The sequence below is a fragment of the Lepisosteus platostomus genome, chromosome 11 (genome assembly GCF_059453375.1).
Source record: "Lepisosteus platostomus isolate fLepPlt1 chromosome 11, fLepPlt1.hap1, whole genome shotgun sequence".
Taxonomy (NCBI): Eukaryota; Metazoa; Chordata; class Actinopteri; order Semionotiformes; family Lepisosteidae; genus Lepisosteus; species Lepisosteus platostomus.
In genome coordinates this window covers 48,514,980-48,535,135 of record NC_142621.1, presented here as the reverse complement: position 1 = coordinate 48,535,135, position 20,156 = coordinate 48,514,980, and the positions used below count along the sequence as shown (strand labels likewise).

Genomic DNA, 20,156 nt, shown 5'->3' with positions numbered 1-20,156 from the left:
TAAGGTGGTCTTTTAATATCCAGCGCCAGGTGTAAAAATGGCTTAAACTGCTGCACAGTTGGTCTCTTTCTGCTGCCTCAGGGCCTAAGTGAGCCCAGACCCTTAGCACTGAAAATTGTAGCCATCTTCCCTGCAAGGCTGATAGAGGTGAAATCCACTTAGCCAGCAGCAGGACATGTTCTTGAGTCTTTTCCAGTGTTTCTTTAATGTCTTTTTATTGTTCTTCAAAGTCACGCAGGGTCAGTGTTCCAGTCAGGATCCCTGTAGAAGCCGTGTTGCTCTTTTCTGCGGTGGCCAGTGCTGTTCAGAGTGTCTGCTCCAGGCAGGGCTGGCTGTGCTGTGCTGTGATTGCTTGTTCGGCTGGTTTGAGGTGGGAGAGAAAAGGCTTTGATCTCCCTCCTGCCTGCAGCTTGAGCTAAGAGTTCAGCCCCAGTGACTGCTCCTCTCCTACCTGCCCCCCGACAGTCTGAAAGTTAATGGAGCTGCTTGTGTTCTCAGTTCCACGACACCTCGGGCATTTCAGTCTTGCTTCGTGCACTTCGGTGACCACACTTTCCGAGAGTCCCGGCTCCCCGAGACCCTTCCCGAGAGGATTGACGCTGGTGTAGCCCGAGAGAGCGCCCTCGGGGAGGAGACGGACAGTTCCGACTGAGCGCCTTCGCTGCCAGTGGGGAAATGAACTGGCTGGCGCCCAGGGGCGGCAGTTGAACCTCCATAAAGCAAGTACAGACTCTGGGCATAATTAATTTCAGTCTCCCTTTCAGTGAACGACGGGAACAGTCTGCAGAGTGAGCTGGACCCTCCTGCCTTTCGTTCTGGGGGCTGTTTCAGCTGTGCAGCTGAACCTTTCCTGCCTGGTACCTGTGCTCAGAAGCTCCACCTGCCGTTTGCTTGCTGTCCGCTGATCTTTTCCTTCTTTCTGCCTTGAGTCCTGCGCCATGTTGGTGTGACTCCTGACTCGTCCATCACTGTCAGTGGGAGTTTGAAGCCGTTTCTCCGTGGCAGAGAGGCTGCGCGGTGGCAGATCGCAGGCTCTGCCAGGTAGCGCAGATATTGGATAGCGACGCTTTTCAGTGATCATGCTTCAGCGATCTGGCAGGAGCTTGAAAATGTTTTATGGCGGTACGCCTCTGACCGTGGCTGTGGAGCTGGCTGCGACGCCGAGACATAAATTCTGCACGAAGCGCGCAGAACACGAGCCTGGCAAGGGGCTTGCGCGGCCAAACTGGGGGGAGAGAACGCGCACTGCCCGTCAATCGGCGCCCTCCGGCTCCCTGTTGCTGTCCGCAGCTACCAGTCTCAGGCTAGGGCTGTCTGCTGCTAGCACCTCCGTGAGATTCGTAAGGAATGCACTGGCTATTAATGAGCTGCAGGCTAGCTAGCAATCGGAAAGACTTGTGTAGCTACAAGGGGAGGCTTGTGTGGGCAGAGGCGGGTGAGTTTGTGGGTGGAGGGGGTCAGGGCTTGGGCTTTCGTGCTTTTTCCTCTCCTCTCTGCACCCTCACTGTGCGCTAAGCAGAGCCAGACGCACAGTCTCTCCCAGGGGAGCTGCATGGTGAGCGAGGTGGACGTCCAGCCCTGAGAGAGGAGTCCCAGCTGCGACGTCCCCGCAGGACTCTCCTCCCTGGTCCCTGGGGCTGACCTTTGCCCTCTTTGGGCTGTGACTCCGTGACAGAGCTGGCTGACAGTGACAGGAGGACTGTGCACAGCTGGGGAGCTGTGAATCGGGGGGGTTCTGGGTCATGTTCAAGAAGGACTAGTGTACCCTGCTCATTGTGATCTATTTGGTAGTTATCCAAGGATCTCATTTAGCCATGTCTTGAAGGAAGCCAGGGCATCACCCTTAACAACATGGCTGTCCGGTTTGTTCCATACTCCTACCACCCTTTGGGTAAATAAGTGCGTCTTGTTGAATCATACAACCTGGGGTCAGATGAGCACAGCTGGCCTCTCCAGCTGAAGGAACGCTCAGGGATCAGCTAAACCTGCGTTTTAGAGCAGAACAAATCTGGACCAAGAACATCAGTCCAGCCCCGCGAGGATCGAGCTGGCTGGATGTCTGTGAGAAACACTGGCACTGGAGCTGTGCTTTTTCATGTACATCTTGTGTGATGGTTTTTACCACGTGGGAATCTGTGGGGCTCAAATGCCCTTACTGGGGTGCCAGCGGCCCTGTGAAAACTCTAACTCTTAGTAACATTCCAGTTTGAAGAACTGGAGAAACTATCTTTCCTCCTGTGCAAACAATACAGACCTAATAGCAAGCAGCAGAGTCTCTCAACAGAGTCCTTCCCATAGACAGGGCTTCTAGACTAAATTATGAAAAAAGGTTTAATCTTTCATTTATGTTTAGACCTGATTACCATGCAGGTTTGTGCAGTTCTCAGTTCTTCTGGAACATTTCAGTTTTGTTTGATTGCAGGGTTTCCATGCATTAAATTGACCATTAGTCAATTACTTGACTCTTAATTACATAATTGACCCTTAATTACTCAATTGATTGTGCCTATAAGAAATAGAAGTTCCACATTTTTGCAATAGATATATATCATAGATTAGCCAGCAGGACTGAAAAACAATCAAGAGAGGAAAGAGATTTAATTATCCTTTAATGAGCTGTGCAGTATAACAGATTGGATTAAACAGATCAATGGGCAGTGCTCTGGTATTATGAAGCACGACTGTCATGGTAACTTCTTTTCTCTCAGTGCTGTTTGTCCTGGCACCCTGAAACTGCACACTTTCAGAAGTCTGTGCGAATGATGGTGGAACAATCACACTAGACAAAAACAGAAAAACTCAGATCGTAAAAGTTGCTCAGACATTAGAAATTCCTCAGACATTAGAAATGTTCCATTCAGTTGCAAAGCCCCTTTAAGTAATTTAAGGTTAATTAGTTTCAATGGAACAAAATTTCGAGAGCTCTTTGGAGAGAATGATCTGCGCTGAGCGAGGGACCAGGTGATGAGCTTCACATTTCAGCTCCACGGCTGATCGCGCTGGATGACAGGACTGCTATGATCGAGGTCCGCGCTGTGATACACACGCACACAGGAGACCCTTTCAGTTCTCCAGAAGGTCTGGAGCCCAGCCTGCTGCCCTCAACGCTCCAGGTTTCTCTCAGATCCCTGTCCAGCCCAGCCTGGGGAGAGTCATCCCTGCGTCTCTGTCCGCTACTGTTGGAGTCCCGCGCCAACCCAGCGTCCTCAGAGCACCAGGCCCAGTCTGCAGCTCCGCCTGACTGTTACAGTAGGTGCGAGTCTTCATCAAGGTAAGGTCTCACTGAGACACCGGCATAGAGCCCACTGTCTGCAGGGGGGACTCTTCTTTTCTTTGGGATAAGAGCTTCCCCTAATTCTGTGTTATAAACCTGATCTGCGCTATTAGAATGACAGCCAGAGCAAACTGCCCCTGCACTCCTTCAGACGTCCGCTCTGCAGCTCACTGGCGGCTATCCCCGAGTCCCTGGGAGTGCACGTCTGCCATTCTCTCCTGACCTCCAGGGCAGAATTCAGCCTGTTCAAACTGACCTTTACTCTTTAAAGCACAGTCCGCCGCCCTGTGCTGTTAGTACTGCAGTGCAGGGTTGCATCACTGTCACACATGGAGGTCAGGGCCTGTAGACAGGAGCTATAGAAGCCCAGAAGATCAGGCAGCCATGACCAACACAGGAGTAACCTCCTGGATCAGGGACATGCTATTTTAAACTTAAAAATGAGGAATCCATGTGTTGATTTGGCAATAACCGTGAGTTCCACAGACAAGTCAGAATTCCAGCTTTTCTCCATGACTCCATGGTCCACTGCTCTTCCAGCACAGTGAGCTCCCACTGCCTTGGAGATTTGGCATTGATTCCCAGGCAATCCTAAAATAAATCCCAAGTAAAATAAGTTTCAATTTCTTTTTTGCCATTTTAGTTACTGCTACATTTACGCCTTGTAGGTGTTGCAGCTTTAGTTAAATGCAGGTTTACATTGGATTGAGATAAAGAAATGGAGTTTAAATGTGCCGGAGTTTGTGAAGTATTCTTTTCCTCTCTCCCTGGCCAGGTCAAAGGGTTTACTTCTTTTAATCCAAAAGAGTCCTGCTCTCCAAGCAGTTATTTTAATATTTCAGTCACCTCTCTGCCAGGGGCATCCCATCTCCACCTATATGTACAGCTTGGCTGGAGAAAAAGGTCTCTGCAGCACAGCCCCAAAATTTCACACAAGACCAAGCATATCACAGAGCAGGCACAAACGTGTCAGTATCTGCAAGTTCGGCCTGGAGTATCTCAAGGGGCATGACACAGCTCACACTGGGAAGGCTAGCTGATTTAAACAAGATTTGTATCTCCTACACTGGCGCATCTGAAGTCTTCTAATTGTCCCTACACTGCAGCCATAGAGCAAGAGCCCAGACCCCTGCCAGCCAGCCTTATTTTGAAATGACTTGTGAAATTGTATCCCCCTAATTACCAGGGGCTACGTGCGAGAACAAAGAAATAGCTCCAAACATTCTGCATTTATACACAGTCCTGGTGCCAACGTCACCTCTCATGCCTTAATTCACACGTCAGCGGCGCCTCCGTCAGGGGCTGGTGAAGCTCTGCAGAGCTGGAGAAGAGTCTTGACAGGGTTCACACGGTCAGAGGAGCTGGAAAAGTGTGTGCTGGTCAGCCTCCTCTTCACCGAGGCGGTGATTTCCTTGGAAGAGGAGAGCGAAGCAGCCAGACCCTCTGGCTGGGGTGGTCTCACTGGCAGTGGGGCCGCACTCCTCTCCCTGCTGGCACGTCCTGCACAGCTGACCAGTCTCTCTCTCCGGCCCCCTCCAAAGCCCTGAAGTGCATCGCGATCACAAGTTCTGTTCCTGAGTTTCCTGGCTGTGGTCGGACGTTCACACAGGAAAGGAAATAATCAGCGAAATTTTGGAGAGAGGAAGCCTCTGGGGTGGCAGGACCTGACAGCTCTCTGCACAAGCAGGGCTCTTCGTCTTCCTCTTGTGTTGCTGATTACATCAGCCCAAACCCACACAGCGTAGGTCTTGAAGGAATACAAACTCTCAGCTTTATAAGCCTCTTTAAAACATCAACAGATGAAGAGGTTTAGAAAGGGTCAAGCTGGACCTGTGCTGTTTTAGTGAAGTTTCCATTGATTTATTTGGTCTCTAGTTCAGGATCATTCACATTAATCAATCAGTCTTACCAGTGTGCAGAGTCTATTAGGCCTTCACCTTGTAGCTTTTCCTAGTTGCAGACACCCCACTTCATCCTATTAAGAGTTCTATGCTGTATCTGTGTGTGTAGAGGAGGGACTGGCTGGTGTCAGAGTTTAATCTGGATTGACAATGATAGTGAAGCATTGATTCCAGATGATCTGAAGTGAAGTCACCTCTGCTGCCCACATCCTGTCTCCTGGAGGGGGTGCCACCAGCACTGTGTCTCCACATTCATCCAGTCCTATACAGCGAGTGCTCCAGCCTTAAAGGTATTTCCAGGCTGCCCCTGTGGAGCTGTCAGGCCCCGTGAGAGATTCCAGACGGCACCTCCTAATGCGGAGAAATATTCTCTAAAGATGTCCTCCTCCTCAAATTCCTTCCACAGCCACCAGGTTCTGAGGAAAGAGGAGATGGCGAAGCAGCTCTTCTGCTGTCAGCTGCAAATGTTGCCAAAAATGTTTTAATACAAGAATTAGAACTACAGCCACAAAAACTGCACTTAATGAATCTTAGGAATTTAAGCCATGCTACAGCAAGCCTTAATAAACACCCAAAGACTTTGTGAAGGGCGCACCCTGCTGGTGGGAAGAACTGTATGTAGAAACTAACTGTCGGCGATCGGATTCTCTCCACTTCACAAGGTGCTGCTGTAGTGAAAGGAATTCTTAAGAAAACAAGTACTGCTTCCCTTCAAAAGACAGAGCAAGAACGTCTACAAAACACACATTGATTTGGCTATAAAACTAAATTATGCAGCATCGAGACTTATTCAGCTGTGTCAGGATAAATACCTCTTGCGGGTTCTTCTGTTCACCTGGAGTTCGGCTCAGGTTGCTCTCTTAGCAGAGAACTCAACCACTCGAAATGCCCTCTCCTTTCCTCCAGCAACAGGGGACGCAGGTCTGAGCTTCGCCATAGAAAAGGTCCTCTCCTGACTCCACACGATCCCAGACTGCGACTTGGGGCTTGTCATCTGAAAAACATCATCCCTTCAGCCTCCTTGCTGGTTGTGCATGGAATGCCCAAGCTGTATTCCCAGGGTCGGCTGTGCTGAGGAATGGGCCTGGGAGAGAGCTGTGAGCGAGATGGGGCCTCCTCACCTCACCCACCTCCCCGCCTTCTCCGCTGACACTGCAGAGAGCCGTGGAGCACAGCTGACCGGCACACTGACAGCACCTGCTTCCTGCGCTCTGGGCACAGCGCGAGCAGGCACACCGACAGGTACATCAGAAGAGCTGGGCGCTGGGAGGGGAAAGAGCTGGAGTTTAAGCTTGATTTCTATTGCCAGAACATTCAAGGGAAGCACATTTTCCCACACAGTTTACAGACCCAAGTCGTGTGTTTCTATGTCCGACTCCGAACAGCATGGCCATGTCTCTTGACCTCTTGACCTCACGCCTACATGAGCCGTGACGAGACAGCTCCCCTGTCCCAAAGAGAAGGACGTTGGTAGTGACGAAAGCTTGCTCTCTGGATGATGGGAAAGCCAGTTAACTGTGATTAATCTTGCATGCAGCATCTGTTCCGTGAAAACCTCCACTGGCTGCTATAAAGAGAATAAGAAATCTGCAAAGGACTCACTGTGGGAACACAAGGGCTGAGGGAAGAGAGACTCTGTACTCTCTAGCTTTTTCTCTCCTTTATTGTACATGAATACAAAATACTCCTCATGCATGCTTTCAGTAGTCTCCATTTACATTTTAATATATTTAAAATGTTTTAAACGTGATGTGTTTAAGAAATCTAACACTGGCCTAGTGCTTATTAAATACTGAAGGGGACAGCAGGTTCTCTGCCCGTCTTTCCAGAGAACAGGGAGTCAGGGGTATCAAGGCGTGAAGTCAGTTTAAATTGAATGACTTCCTTCAAGTAGAACAGCTCTGTATCCTGCCAGGAGTGAAACGTTATTTAATAAAGAGAGTTAATAGGGTGAAAAAGAGAAAATGATGAGATCTGAAAAGACAGATGAAAGGTAACGAAGGCAAAAGAAACCATCTGGTTTGGCAAAAAGAAAAACAGCATGGTTTTATAGTGTCTTTTCTGCGTAAGATTGATCCCCAATGATTGCATTAGCATGTCTCACTTGTTCAATCTGACAAAAAAAAAAAGCAGCCCAGCAGTCCGATGCCTGTGGACCTGGCACAGATATGACCTGCAAATCAGGAACTTCATACACGCGTCTGATTAATTCCACCAGTGCTCAGTCCTGCCCCGTGATTCAGCTCGGCTCAGAGCTTGCTCCTACACTTGGCGATGGAGCCGCTGGATGGAAGCTTGGTCCCACTGAAGGGGACGTGTGGCGAGACAGATAGCTTCACAATCCGAACTTCACAGGACTTCCAGCCATGCTGCTGGCTGTTCTGTTACTGATCTTGATTGGATCGGAGATCAAAGCATTCCAGGCTGAGCCCAAACATTTGCACTTTGTTCACACAGGCACCCCAAGGACCCTGTGTGTCTGCAGTAGATCACGGATTCCTTCCCATCAGGCTAGTTTTTCAGTTGCCTTGTTCGTTGTGCTCTGGGTCAGGCCTGTGCTGAACTTTGTGTAAACATTTCACTGAGGCTTTGACTGCAGTGCCAGGAGAGCAGGAGGGGGCTGGGCGGTGCAATTAAATTCCCTATCTCATCGCTTGTCATTAGCTTCTGAGAGCCATTATTGCTTTATTTGGCAATTTCCATTCAGATATGGGAGTTTACTCTTTGTGCCTTAGACCTGTAATAGATGAGCTGCTTCTTGAAATGCAGAAGCATCTTGTACAAAAACTACAGACTGTTCCTGCAGGCTGAGAGACACGGGGCTGACAGGGAGACAGGGAAAGATAGATTAACCAGCGAAGTGAGAGACAAAGACTGAGAGAGATGAAAGGTCAGAAAGAGGTATAGTAGCTACCTTTTTTCAATCATTCACATACATCTGAGATGAAATTGTGGGTCTGATTACAGCAAACTACAGAGGGCGTTGCAGTTGGAATGGGCTCCTGTTGTCTGTTAACTTTCCTTTCCTCTGTTCTTATTCTTTATATCAACATCCACTGATCACCAGCTCACTTTCCCATTCTCTGTTTCTCATTGCCAGAATGGTCACCTGCAGGGGATGTTGTGGTTATCCTGTTGTGCAGTAGGGGGCGCTGGCGTTCACAACCCTGACCCACAAACACACACACCACGCCTTGCAGTGCTCTGACCGGAGGACTCAGCATTGTTCTCTAGTGTCAATGCAGTTATTCCTGCCAAGTCCGCAGTATCCACTCTCGACAACGCTGAATGACTTCATATCACTTTTAATGGGAAATTCTATTCTTAACCCTCCATTGAAAGCGACCTGCGTGAAATGAGAATAGCCCAGCAGTGGGAAATTAAAAGTCATTTATACCTGTTTGGCTGGGGAGGACCCTCAGGCACGGACAGCACTATGAATTACTGATGTGCCTCATGAGGATTGCTCTGTACAGAGTGCGCCGTAAACATGATTTCTGCCAAAGCCCTGAATGCAGAAAATTACACAGAGCCTATCTGGCTGCAGGCTCTAGTCCTGTTCATATCATTTCCTTTCAGTCGTGAAATATTAATCCTTCATAAACTCCCATCAGATTGAGAAGGGAGACCTGTAGCTGGAACCTCTGTTCATCTTACAGCTGGGTTTCTGGCTTCAGTTAGGAGTTTGAAATGTGCAGAGATATCTTAGGAAAACTATATGTTACTGAACATGAACTGCTTTTCCCATGCCATCAACAAATATCTGTTAGGTAACCAGCTGTGAAACCTCATTGCAGGGCCTGATGCAGATGCTTTTACCGGGACGCTGGTGTATAAGACCTCAGGTTTCAGCTGTGTTGTGAGAAGGCAGGATCCTACTGATGCTTCTCAGACTGCACAAATAAAATCTCTCCTCCCAAGCAGGCTCCCAGTGTCCTGCTGCTGTCCTGCTGCTGCCCTGCCTGGCCCTTCGTGTCCCTCTGTGCGCTGGCTCAATCTCGCACAGTTTCTGCCTCTCCAGCCTCCTAATGGACTTCCCCAGTGTTGACAGAACAATAACCCTTCCCCCCCCAGCGTGCGTGCCTGCTGTAGCCGTGTTCATCACAAAATATTCAGATCTGGAGGCTAGATATTAAGTACGATTGCATTTTAACACCTTGGATATGGTTGGACTGTCTCCAGCTCCCCATGACCCTGAAGCATGGTTGAAGATAGGGCTGTGAAACAAATGAGAAAAAGATTTGTGTTTTGTAATAACATTGTAATTACTATGTAATACACAGGATAACTGCAGAGTATAAAGGATAGTGTATTGTGTTATGGATGGTTTTAGCATGATAGCATATGTAGTTAGGATCCGCACTAAACATTAGAATTGTGACTGTTATAAATTACATTTTGCACTTTATTATACATCTGTAACAACATTTTTTAGTTTCAAAGGGTCCCTATTGTAAGTAGCCCCGATTTTCGTTGTTTCTCGTGTCGTCAGTTAAGGGGACGGATTTCGTCAGCTGTTGTGCGAACCCGCACGTTGTTTTCCAAAGCACGTCAAGCCATTAGCACAAGCCGTGTGCCCCATTGCTTTGTGTCGGCTCCATTACTGTTCAGAAATTTGAAACGTAGGTGCACATAATTTATCTTATTATACTGGCATAGCCCTTTAACCGTGACTGGGAGATCGTGCACTGCCGCAAAGTTAACTGCTGTTCGCACGAGGCACCGCGTCGGTGTGTCTCGCTGTGAAAACAGACATAATAAATTGCATCAGAAATAGTGGCCTGGGCTGTGGACATTTACAAAATAAGAACAATAACAAACTTATCTATTTCTATTAATTGTTTGTATGAGTTATAGGTACAGTGTATGTGTGTGAGCTGTATGTGTTGGGGACTGGGGGTGTTCTGTGTATGAAGCTGCTTACATTATTCCTTATGGACGTTTATTCCTCTTTTAAAGTCATGTCCCAGAGTAAGTTGCTCTGTTTTGGACTGATAATGGGGACTCAGAACTGTCAAACTGCATTCTGTCCGAATGTTACTTTACAGCTCCTTCTGTAGTGTTAAGCATCTGTCCACCCGGACTGGGAACGGGACAGTACTTGAACTTGGTTATTTATTTGGAGCCTTTTCAAATCTTAAAGTAAACAGCCCAAGTATCGGTCACTACCTGCTCCTCAGTGGAGCTCCTTAGTTCAGCTGTGATCCATCTGTACGAGGCGGGGCGGGGCAGGTGGGTGACAAAGCCAAGTGCGTCCATGATGAAAGAGCAGGAATCCATTGTGGGCATTGTTCAAGCAGCGACTAACCAAGCATGTAGCACTGGGAAACCACAAACCACAGCAGGTGTATGTCTCCGTTCTTGAAAGGAAAAAGCAAAAGAGAACCTTATTTACACAAATGTAAGACTACAGAAATTATCCTGCTCATTTGGACCTGATCCAGGAGTCTTCAACTGCTGAGCCATTAACACAGGGAATGAGCACGTGTTTTTCATAAACAATAATGGTCTGTAATGGTCTTTTACGATCTTTATTGTTATTAGTAGTAATGTCCTGCTCAGCATTTCATTTGTTTTTGGAAGATTGGCAGTTATGCAGCCTCTTCTGAACGGAGCTCTCCAAGGATTAGTTTGTTGTTTTTGCTATTGTACTATGAATACACTAAAGAAATAATGTTTAATTCCAGTAATTATAATAATGGCTCTAATTTGTCTGCACAATGAGTGACTTGAGCTGTATTTGAATCAATGCCATTAGCAGCTGGTTCAGAAATAGACAGATGTTCTCAGCTGATTCATTCCTGCTCTGTTAAAGCAAAAAACATGTAATTTTTTTTCTCTAACATTTTTACTGGGCTTATATACAAAAATTTCCACTCTGCCCTGGTTCCTAGCTGGGTTCGCTGCACATGCTCACAGGGTTCAAGCAGATTATTTAAAATTAAAATGTTTCATTTAATTACATTAAATTTAATGGGAGCATGTAAGAAGCTGCCCAGCCATGTCCTTGGACAGGATAGCCTGTCTTACATGAAGAAATGGCTGGATGAGCTCAGTCATCGTCTGGACACCCCTGAATTACCTGTTATCAAACAAGGGAGCCAGATGGACCCGTGGGCCTCCTCTTGCTTCTCCCTTGCTCGTGTTGTCAGAGCCATCTGCAGTCCCCACTGCCCCGCGATCATTTAGAAACTTGTAACCAGGAGAGTTAGACGGTCCGACTGGCCTCTCGTTTGTTACCTTTCTTATGTTCCTGTGATTCACAGGTGCAGAGAGTGTGAACTGTCGATACACGTCTGAAGCAGCAGTTCTCTGTACGGCCGTAGTCCTTAGAGATATACGATCCCCTGAACAGCCCTCTTTAAGGAGAGCTTCTAGCTCTCACCCAGAGCAATTTACTGCTGCCTTGAGTTTAATTTCCATTATATTAATTGTAAACACAGCCTTTTTTGTGGAGGTTATAAAGTCCGTGATTTATTGCTCAGATTGGTACTTAAACAGCTTCATTTCATGTAAGGCAATCAGAAAGCAGAACTGGAAGCAGTCAAGGGGTGGGCCGTTAAGAGCTGCCCATAGACCTCACTGCCGCAGGGAGAGGAGGCTGGAGGCTGCTGCAGCCGTTCTCTCCCTATCGGTGTCTCCTCCGACACCGTTTGAACGCACTTCCCCGCAGCTCTTCAGATTGAGGTGTGTTGATATCATACTGATTTTCATGCTGTACAGACTTCCTTCTCGGTGTTCCAAGATCACAGACCTCTCTGCAGTGTTGTTCCATGGAAAGGGTCCAGGAGTCCATCACTGGTGGATGGTAGGCTACATTACTATCCAGCACACAGTAATAATAGTGTAGTTTCGCACTGTTATAGTATTGTAATTATGTGAATGTGTACTGATTCACATCAGCCCTGTGGAATAGAACCCTAGTGCAGTACCTGTGTAGAGACAGATATCAATGCCCCTGGTGGGCACAGGGGTACAAGACTTTCTAACGAACACGCAGTGAATGAAGGACATACCTTTTCTCTTCATTGTGAGCAGTAGCTTTTCAGGATCTCTGCACACAAACCCTTCAAGGAGAGCAGTTGAAAAGCCAGCTGCTGTGTGACTCACGCGTTGCGTCACAGTGTGGCTTTATCGCTGAGAGCCTTTGTCCCTTCATGGACGAGGCCTTGGTTGCGCTCACTCATTGCCAGCAGGCAGCCTTGAGCGCCGGGAGCGACTCGGCCTGCTTGCGCACGCCCCCTGGAGGCACGGGGCCGCAGGCTCAGCCCTGGGCAGGGAAACGCACGAATGCGAAGGAGGTAGAGAGGAGGAGACTGTGAATGGAGGGGCGCTGGCCGGGCGTGTGGCTGTGGGTGGTGGGGAGGGTGCAGTAGTGATTCCACACAGCGCCGCTTGCAGATGGACGCTGCCGTGGTGACCCACGTTAAACTGACCGCTCATCCGTTTCGCCACACGCTTCTGACTTCCTGAAGAGATTCAGGTCACAGGCTGTGAAAGCAGGCCAGCAGTCCAGTAATGACATGGGTGGTAAAGACATGACATTAACCATTAGCAGACCTCTCAAATACCTGAGCAGTGACTAATGTAAAACCTTGAAACGGTAATCTACTCTCCCCCTAATTTTGACTCCATAACTCTAAAGGCTTTGAACAACCACTTAGGTTATTGAATACTGTCATATATTTGGGACACTCAGTGTGCAGCATAAGCTCTGGAGGGCTGAAAGAGCAGAGGAGACTCTGTCCCTCAGAGGGAGGGACAGATGTTTGCATGAAGCACCTCCTCACCCTCTGCTCCTATCGGAAAGAGGCCCTGTGCAGTGCAAACTCAGACTCAGCAGTTCTTTTCACACAACCCTCCAATGCTCAGTCAGTACCTCCTTCATCTTCTGCATGTGCTGCATGGAGCTTTTCTCATTGTTAAAACACAGTGTTGTAAACTGTCGACTAATTAGTTGATATGAAGTTGTTTCTGTTTGGAGCCCCAGGTCTAATTATTGAATCTTGTGCTTTTGCGGGGTTTGTCGTTCTGCCCTTGTGAGAGATGGAGGTGAGTTTAGTCCCCTGCTCTGGCTGCTGTGCCACACCGTCCTCAGACCTGTCCCAGCTCTCAGGACCTGGTGTCACCAGTGGGCCCCTTCGTGCCCACTCGCAGCCGGCGAGTAGCGAGGACAGCCAGAGTCCACGTTGTGAAGTGTGTGGGAGAGGCTGTGATGAACGACAAGTGGAGTTAAATCTATCGTTTGCTCATGTACCCCCCTTGTTCGCTGAGCAGTGTGGGCACAGTTCAGCCCGCTCCGGACAGCCCAGTGTTCCCCTTTGCTCACACCCCTTCCAGGCCGTGTTTGTGGCCGGGACCTGGTGGGCACTGTGCCCAGGAGCAGGTGTCAGATCAGCTCCGCTGGCAGAAGCCAGGGAGGTGAAGAAATCCAGTGAAGAGTTGGCTCGTCCTCTCTGCCAGTTACCGAGACACACGTGCGGCTGGCGGTCCATGCCATCCTCTCACATCTCTGCCAGTGACATGGAGAAGGGCCTCTTGACCTCAGACCTCTCCCTGCAAGTTAGAATTCAGTCCAGGGATGGATGTTCCTCTCATCTCCCGTCACGGCAGCTGCGTTGCAGACCTGGGGCGTTTTAGCGATTTCCTTCTTGGGACGGGGGCGTTTAATTACAGCCTTCCTGCACGGACGAAGGAAGATTGATTGATCGTGTAGAATGCAGTGGTCATTTAGTCTCGGGCCCGTCAAATCTAAACAACATGGGGAAAGATTAATATTTCATTTGCTGCTTATTAAATAATATGTAAAGCTCTAATGGAAATGTGTGCATAATTTAAAATGAGATTCGCAGCAAAACACGAGTTCATGAAGCTTCGTCAGCCCAGGATTTCTGCAGTGAGGTGGCCAGTCCGTGCCAGAACTGCAGCTCAGGACGTCAGTACTGACCATTGATTTAGGTTTGTGATTCATCTTCTTTCAAAGAAGAATGGTTTTGAACTGGTATGGGTGGAGCACGAGTTCGATCCCTCCTCTCTCTCGTCACGCTCCAGTGAAGTTCATCATGCACATGGGGTGACAGGGCATCGGGTTTCAGACGTGTTGTGATCTTACGGAATATGTCATTGCAACTTGAACTCTTGCTGTTCAGAGACACCTTGGCAGGTTATCCAGTGAAGATTCATTATATTGTAGCTGGGGTTTTTTGAAAAACACTTTATAATTAAGAGAAACTGATTCATTAATTTAGTGGAAATTTCCAGCTAATTATAAATTCAGCAGAGCTAAGAAGAAGCAGGGAAAACAGTTGGTAACTCTCCCTCATCTTCTGCTGGCTTTGCTGTCTCATCAGAGCCAGATTCCCCCCACAGAATCGACTGGCCTGGGTTGCAGTTTTCCGGGCCCGTGTGCCTGCTGGTGTCTGAGCCCCGCTGTGTGTGAGAGCAGGAGACTGGCCCTCTCATCTCCTGTGGCTTTTTCTCTGGGAATCCAGCTCTGGAGGTAAGTAAAGTAAGTTTTCTCAGAAATTCAGAGCAACTGTCTTCCACAGCCCCACTGGGGTATTGGGGTACACTCAGCTGTGAGCACTGGGGTGTCGGGGTACACTCAGCTGTGAGCGCTGGGGTATCGGGGCTCCACTGTGAGCGCCGCGGTATCGGGGTACACTCCACTGTGAGCGCTGGGGTGTCATTCAGCATGTATTTTTTTTGTTGGTAAAGAGAAACAGAAAGAAGAAAGACATCAAAAACCAGAGAAGAGAACTGGGAGTTCTTGCAGGAGAGCCTGCCTCCCAGCCAGCGCTATCAGCTGTGCAGCAGGCAGCCAGTCTACAGACAGGTGCAGAGCAGATGTGCTGTAGTCGCATTAGCACAATCTCACACCGAGCGGCTAATATCAATATGCTGCTGTCAGATGGGCTGGCTCAGACGTGCTGGAACTCAGCAGCGTGTGAGGGAGGCCAGCAAAGGATCAGCTCTGAAGAGATGGGAGTCCTGCATAGTCCCCACTCCTCTACAGGCTCTTGCTGACTCTCACTCTACTCTGCTGTTCCTGCGCAGTGCATGCCACTCTTCAGCCCCACTGAAAATGCTAACTGAGCTGAAGGACTTCATGTAATCTCTTGGCATTTTTATATACAGTATGCTGTATATATTTAATATAATTTGCATGAGTATGCCTGTCAGTGCTGGTGCGAAAGAGAAGAGGATTACTGTATTAGAAACAAACCCTCTTCTGAATGTCATGCCAGATGAAGTGCATGCACGTGAAAGCAACAGCTCAGCAGTGATGGCCCCTGATTCTGTGCCATCTGCCTCTGGAGCCCCACAGTGCACAGACCTGTTACTGTGGAAGGCAACTCACTGCGTATTACAAGCCTGGAAACAGGTAAGACCAGGCTCCTTCCCCTCCCCTTATTGTTAACCTCTCAGGTGCACTGCTGTCTGCCCTACAACACCAGCAGGGCAATTCACTAGCTCCTCTGCTAACATGACGATTGTTTAGTCTGTTGTTCTGGCAGTGCAAAGGCTCAGGAGGCCCAGGAACAGATGCTGTAATCCTGCAATCAGACAGTACCATATAGCGATCCAGGACATGCGACTTTGTTTTTGGGCGTTGCATTAAATCAGACGAAGAGCTCTGTCCCCTGCCAGCGGGCCAGGTGCTCGTCCACATGGGGTACATGGAGTAGAGGAGTCTGTTGGCATTCCCAGGTTTTTCACTCTGTGATGATGCGAACCCCGTCCCTACAGCTGTGCACAGGGCCTCTGGTATATTCTCAAGGCAAACGAGCCAGGGGGTAAACTTCTCACTGACATGTACGCCAGGGGGACACTGCTCACGGTGGCACACACACACGCCAGGGGGACACTGCTCACGGTCGCACAAACACACGCAAGGGGGGGCACTGCTCACGGTCACACAAACACACGCCAGGGGAACACTGCTCACAGTCGCACAGACACACGCCAGGGGGACACGGATGTGTAAATATCAATGAGAAAAGTGCTGGGGGCTGTCAGTCAGAGCTTCTTGACATGTTTATTAGGCCGCTGAGAGACACAGGGACTTGTAAATGTCTAGAAGGATGTAAACAGATGTCTCTTCCACCCTCATAAAAAGTCTCCTGGGCCTTTGGCCATTGCTGCCCTGGAGGCAGTGCTCTACTGCCACACGCTGACTGCTTGTAGGTATTACAAGCTGCACGGACTAAATGTATCTGACTAAAACTTCATCAAGCAACCAGCTGGGTTTGCTTACAACACTGTAACAGTTTGCCATTAGATTCCTGTGTTGGTGCTCAGAGTTGTTCCTACCCCACAGCCAGGCCCTGGGCTGTGTCGTGGATACAGAGAGCACTTCTTCCCCTTGTCATGGGGTTTATTGCCTTCGTTACAGACCACAGCAAAGAGCAGGCACAGTGTGCGTTTCATCAATTATAACTGAGACCTGCCTGTTCCACACAACTGTTGCCTGCCCTCCAATATTTACCCATTTCTTGATCCAGTCAGGTTTGTGTGTTTTGGATTTTACTCTTGTGTCATTGTAAAGGGCTAATTAGAAATCTCTCTCTTGCTCTCTGTATAAACAGGCAGTGCAGAACATAGAGACTAAGTAAACTATCTAAGCTTCTGTTTAGAGAAGAAGTCAGCTGTGTACATAAGAGCAAAGACAAATGAAGTTTAAAGGGTCTTAATTAATAGCAGTCATTAAGGTTTGAGTAATAACCTTCACACAACTCTCCTCAGAAATCTATGTAGGTGGGCATCCAGCGTGAGGAGGTACTACAAGAACAGAACTGCAAAAGCACAGGACAGCCCTGCTCCCTGCCCATAGTGACTGACAGCACAACCACACCCCTGTCCACAGTGATGGACAGCACAGTGCTGAAAGAGCTACATTTGACATCACCATGGTACAGTGCGATCTTGGAGGCATTGACTGTCAGCAAAGCCCCATGCCCTGTCCACTGTGACGGACAGCACAGTCCCTCCCCTTGTCCACAGGATGAACAATAAGGCCCCGCCCCTTGCCCACAGGGCAGCCGGCAAGGCCCCGCCCACACTGTCAGGATAGAGCCTGTGTGACTAAGTGATGTCTTAGGGGGAGTAATGAGTAAGTGAGTAATGTCTTGTATTGAACTGTACTGGCTCTGAACAATGCCAGCAGGAGCTTTATTTTTCCTTTCAGATAAATGAAATAGAAGTACATTAATCCATAAAGCAAGCACATAAAGACTAGATGAATAAGTAGATAATAAAATGCACTTTGCGTGCAAGGGTCATATTTCAAAGTGAAATGCCAATTACAGGACATTTTAAAAGATATTATCTCATCTGCCTGTGGTAAGTAAGCAGAATTAATCTAAATTATCATGGTCCATAAAATCAGAGCACACTCATGGTGAAGCTCTCTGAGTACAGTGCACATTGAAATGAGAGTTTGGTGTTTTAATGAATTTAATTAAGTTTATTAAATTAACTGATGCCCTTCATGTTGTTACAGCACAATGAGGAATTATCAGAAATTACACTTCAGTGGTTTTTAATCAGAACTGTTGGCTGGCCCCGCCCGCACGATCTCCACGGCGGGATGCGAGAGGTCGAGACCCTCGCTGTCCCTACAAGGCCTGGGGCAGGACTTCAGGACTCTCTCTTCAAGCATCTGCTTGTAAAGACTTGGAAAGCACGTTCTGACCAACTTGATCAAGTTGTTTCAATTACTGTAGTAATAATTTACCAACCTTAATCACTGCAGGCTATTGGCATCTTCTTGTCACTTGATCTCTGAACTGCTGAACTGACCAACAAGGCAAACTCACTGATGAGCCTGACAGGACCTGCCTCGCTGTGGCTGCTCAGGACCAGGGATGTCCCCCCCCCAGACCACATCCTGCTAGACGGGCAGGGGTGTACAAACGCTGCTCTCACTCTCGGACACCTGCCGTAAAGTAGTCTGACCTTTCAGAGCTGAGCAGCGGTGGGGACACACGGCTTCATGGTCAGGCCAGTCGCAGTGGGTGTCCATTCCACCCATGATCCAGGTCCTAGCTCTTCGGCATTGCAGTCAGCCAGCACTGAGGAGGTTTAGACAGCCTGCATGGCAAGTCCTTGTTCTAGCTGGCCACTGATTATATAATGGACCATCGGCAGCTATGCCAGTTAGACCAGTAAAGTCCTGCTTGCACGGCAGAGCCAAGCCCAGTCTTACACTCTGGCTCCCTGCCCCTGCTCGGGGAGAGCAAGGCGGAGTCTCGCTGACCGCAGGGTCCCTTCATTAATGAGCCGTGCCCACAGCCCTTCAAGCCCATCGGTTAATCAGCGCCAGTCGGTGTGTGACAGCAGCAGTGCTCGTGCCCTGGGAGGACTATAACTTTTATGGGAAACCCTGTAAAATCGCAAAGCTGGGTCGTGCTCGATCCGGCTGGGCACACAGACTGCCGCGGGAACAGCAAGATTAACGGGAGGGAGACGAGCCCAAAAGCCCACAGCCCTGCTGATTCTAGAGACACAGAGCACAACTTGATGATAAAAACTGAAGTTATGGGGTCTCACAGCAGATCAGCTCAGAGCACAGGTTAGGCCCCGTGGCACAGACGGCGCTGGCTCAGGTCTTGTCGCCAGCCAGCTGTGACCAGAGCTCCCCAAACGGTGACACATTTCGGCAAAAGAGGGCCGTGCGCGAGAACGGCTCTGCTGTGTGGGTGTGTGAGCAGCCTGTCCTTCTCCATGTGCAATAGGAGAGTCAAAGTCATGAGCCAAGTCTACCAAATCAGTCCATCCGTTCATCTCCTAAGTGCTTTATCCAATACAGGGTCGTCCTAGGAAACAATGGAAGGAACCACTGGACGGACGGACGGACGTTTTCCCAGAAGCCAATTAACCGACCAGTATGTCTTTGGACCGTCAAAGGAAACTGAAGCAGCTAGAGGAAACTTACGTGCATAGGAGGAGAACATGCAAACTCCACCCAGACAGCATCCCAGCAACTGAACCCAGGGCCCCGGCGCTGAGCGGCAGAAGGGCTCACCACTTCACGGCCATGCCTCCCTGCACCAAGTCCAGAGTGAACGTGACCTGTGATGCTGAGTTCAGTGGAAAATGAACATAATGAAAATGAGGCTTTTTCCTCTGAAAGATCAATCTTATTGAAGTGAAACTAAACATCTATGAACTGGCTTCATCACTCTGTTCTCCTCCCCACTGAGAGCTGATGTGTGGGGAGCAGACTGGTGCATCATCCAGGTGGGGCTGCACACTGGTGCTGGTGGAGGGGATCCCCTTTACCTGTAAAGAGCTTTGAGTGGAGTGTCCAGAAAAGCTTTGAGTGGAGTGTCCTCTCTGCTCGGAGCGATTAGCTCACGGTGTAGTGGGCTTCTGTACGAGCAGAGCCGATTTCTCAATGAGATGCCTCCAAACAGATGATACGCAGGATTGTTACAAAACCAGAGATCATTCTTCAAACTAGCAGTTTCTCTCAGTAGCTGCAGTGGCCTAGAACAATAAACATCACTCTGCACCTGTACAGACACACACACAGACAATAAACATATCTCTGCACCTATACAGACACACACATAAAGTCTATCTAGACCCAGCCTAATACACGGGCACAGAAAGAGTGCCTTGTAATGTGAGGGCTCCTTGTTGAGCTTTGTTCACACTTTACTGCTCACGGATGAATGCCACTGCAATCGGCTGTAATGAAAACGGACAGTTCAGGAGACTCTTACCTCGTGGTTAGCAAAGCAGTACAGCACGGCCACAACCAAACCCTGAGGAAGAGACAGAAGTACAGAAGAGCCCAGTGTGAGTCACTTCCTTACTCATCTGGCTATGAGGTTAATTCATCTGACACATCTACCACATTTCTCATGTGGTCCCTGGAATTACTGTACAGGTACCGTGCAGTGCATCAAGTCATCCACTGTGCAAGACCATGGACAGAATTCTTAAATAAAACCACTGGAGAAAATCAATTTGCT

At 48.7% G+C, this 20,156-nt stretch overlaps 2 long non-coding RNA genes across 5 annotated transcripts in view; one reads left to right on the top strand and one right to left on the bottom strand.

Moving 5' to 3' along the window:
* Window positions 1-18,896, top strand: part of LOC148652945 (uncharacterized) — a 50,242-nt gene extending 31,346 nt beyond the window's left edge. Inside the window, exons 4-7 of one of the 3 annotated variants that reach the window (XR_015925485.1) lie at window positions 3,125-3,271; window positions 6,082-6,417; window positions 14,526-14,674; window positions 17,678-18,896. This is a non-coding gene — a long non-coding RNA (uncharacterized LOC148652945). Of the gene's footprint in view, window positions 1-3,124; window positions 6,418-14,525; window positions 14,675-15,422; window positions 15,560-17,677 lie in introns of all 3 variants that reach the window. The other 2 variants (XR_015925484.1, XR_015925483.1) reach the window with 2 other exon arrangements.
* On the bottom strand, window positions 14,528-19,590 carry LOC148652944 (uncharacterized). Of its 2 annotated transcripts, none has more exons than XR_015925486.1 (3): window positions 19,459-19,590; window positions 19,112-19,256; window positions 14,528-14,668 (listed from the first exon to the last, which is right to left on the bottom strand). It is a non-coding gene; the product is annotated as an uncharacterized LOC148652944 (long non-coding RNA). The 2 variants fall into 2 exon arrangements; XR_015925487.1 differs by lacking the exon at window positions 14,528-14,668 and adding an exon at window positions 14,737-14,852.
* Between the last annotated feature and the right edge of the window lie 566 nt (window positions 19,591-20,156).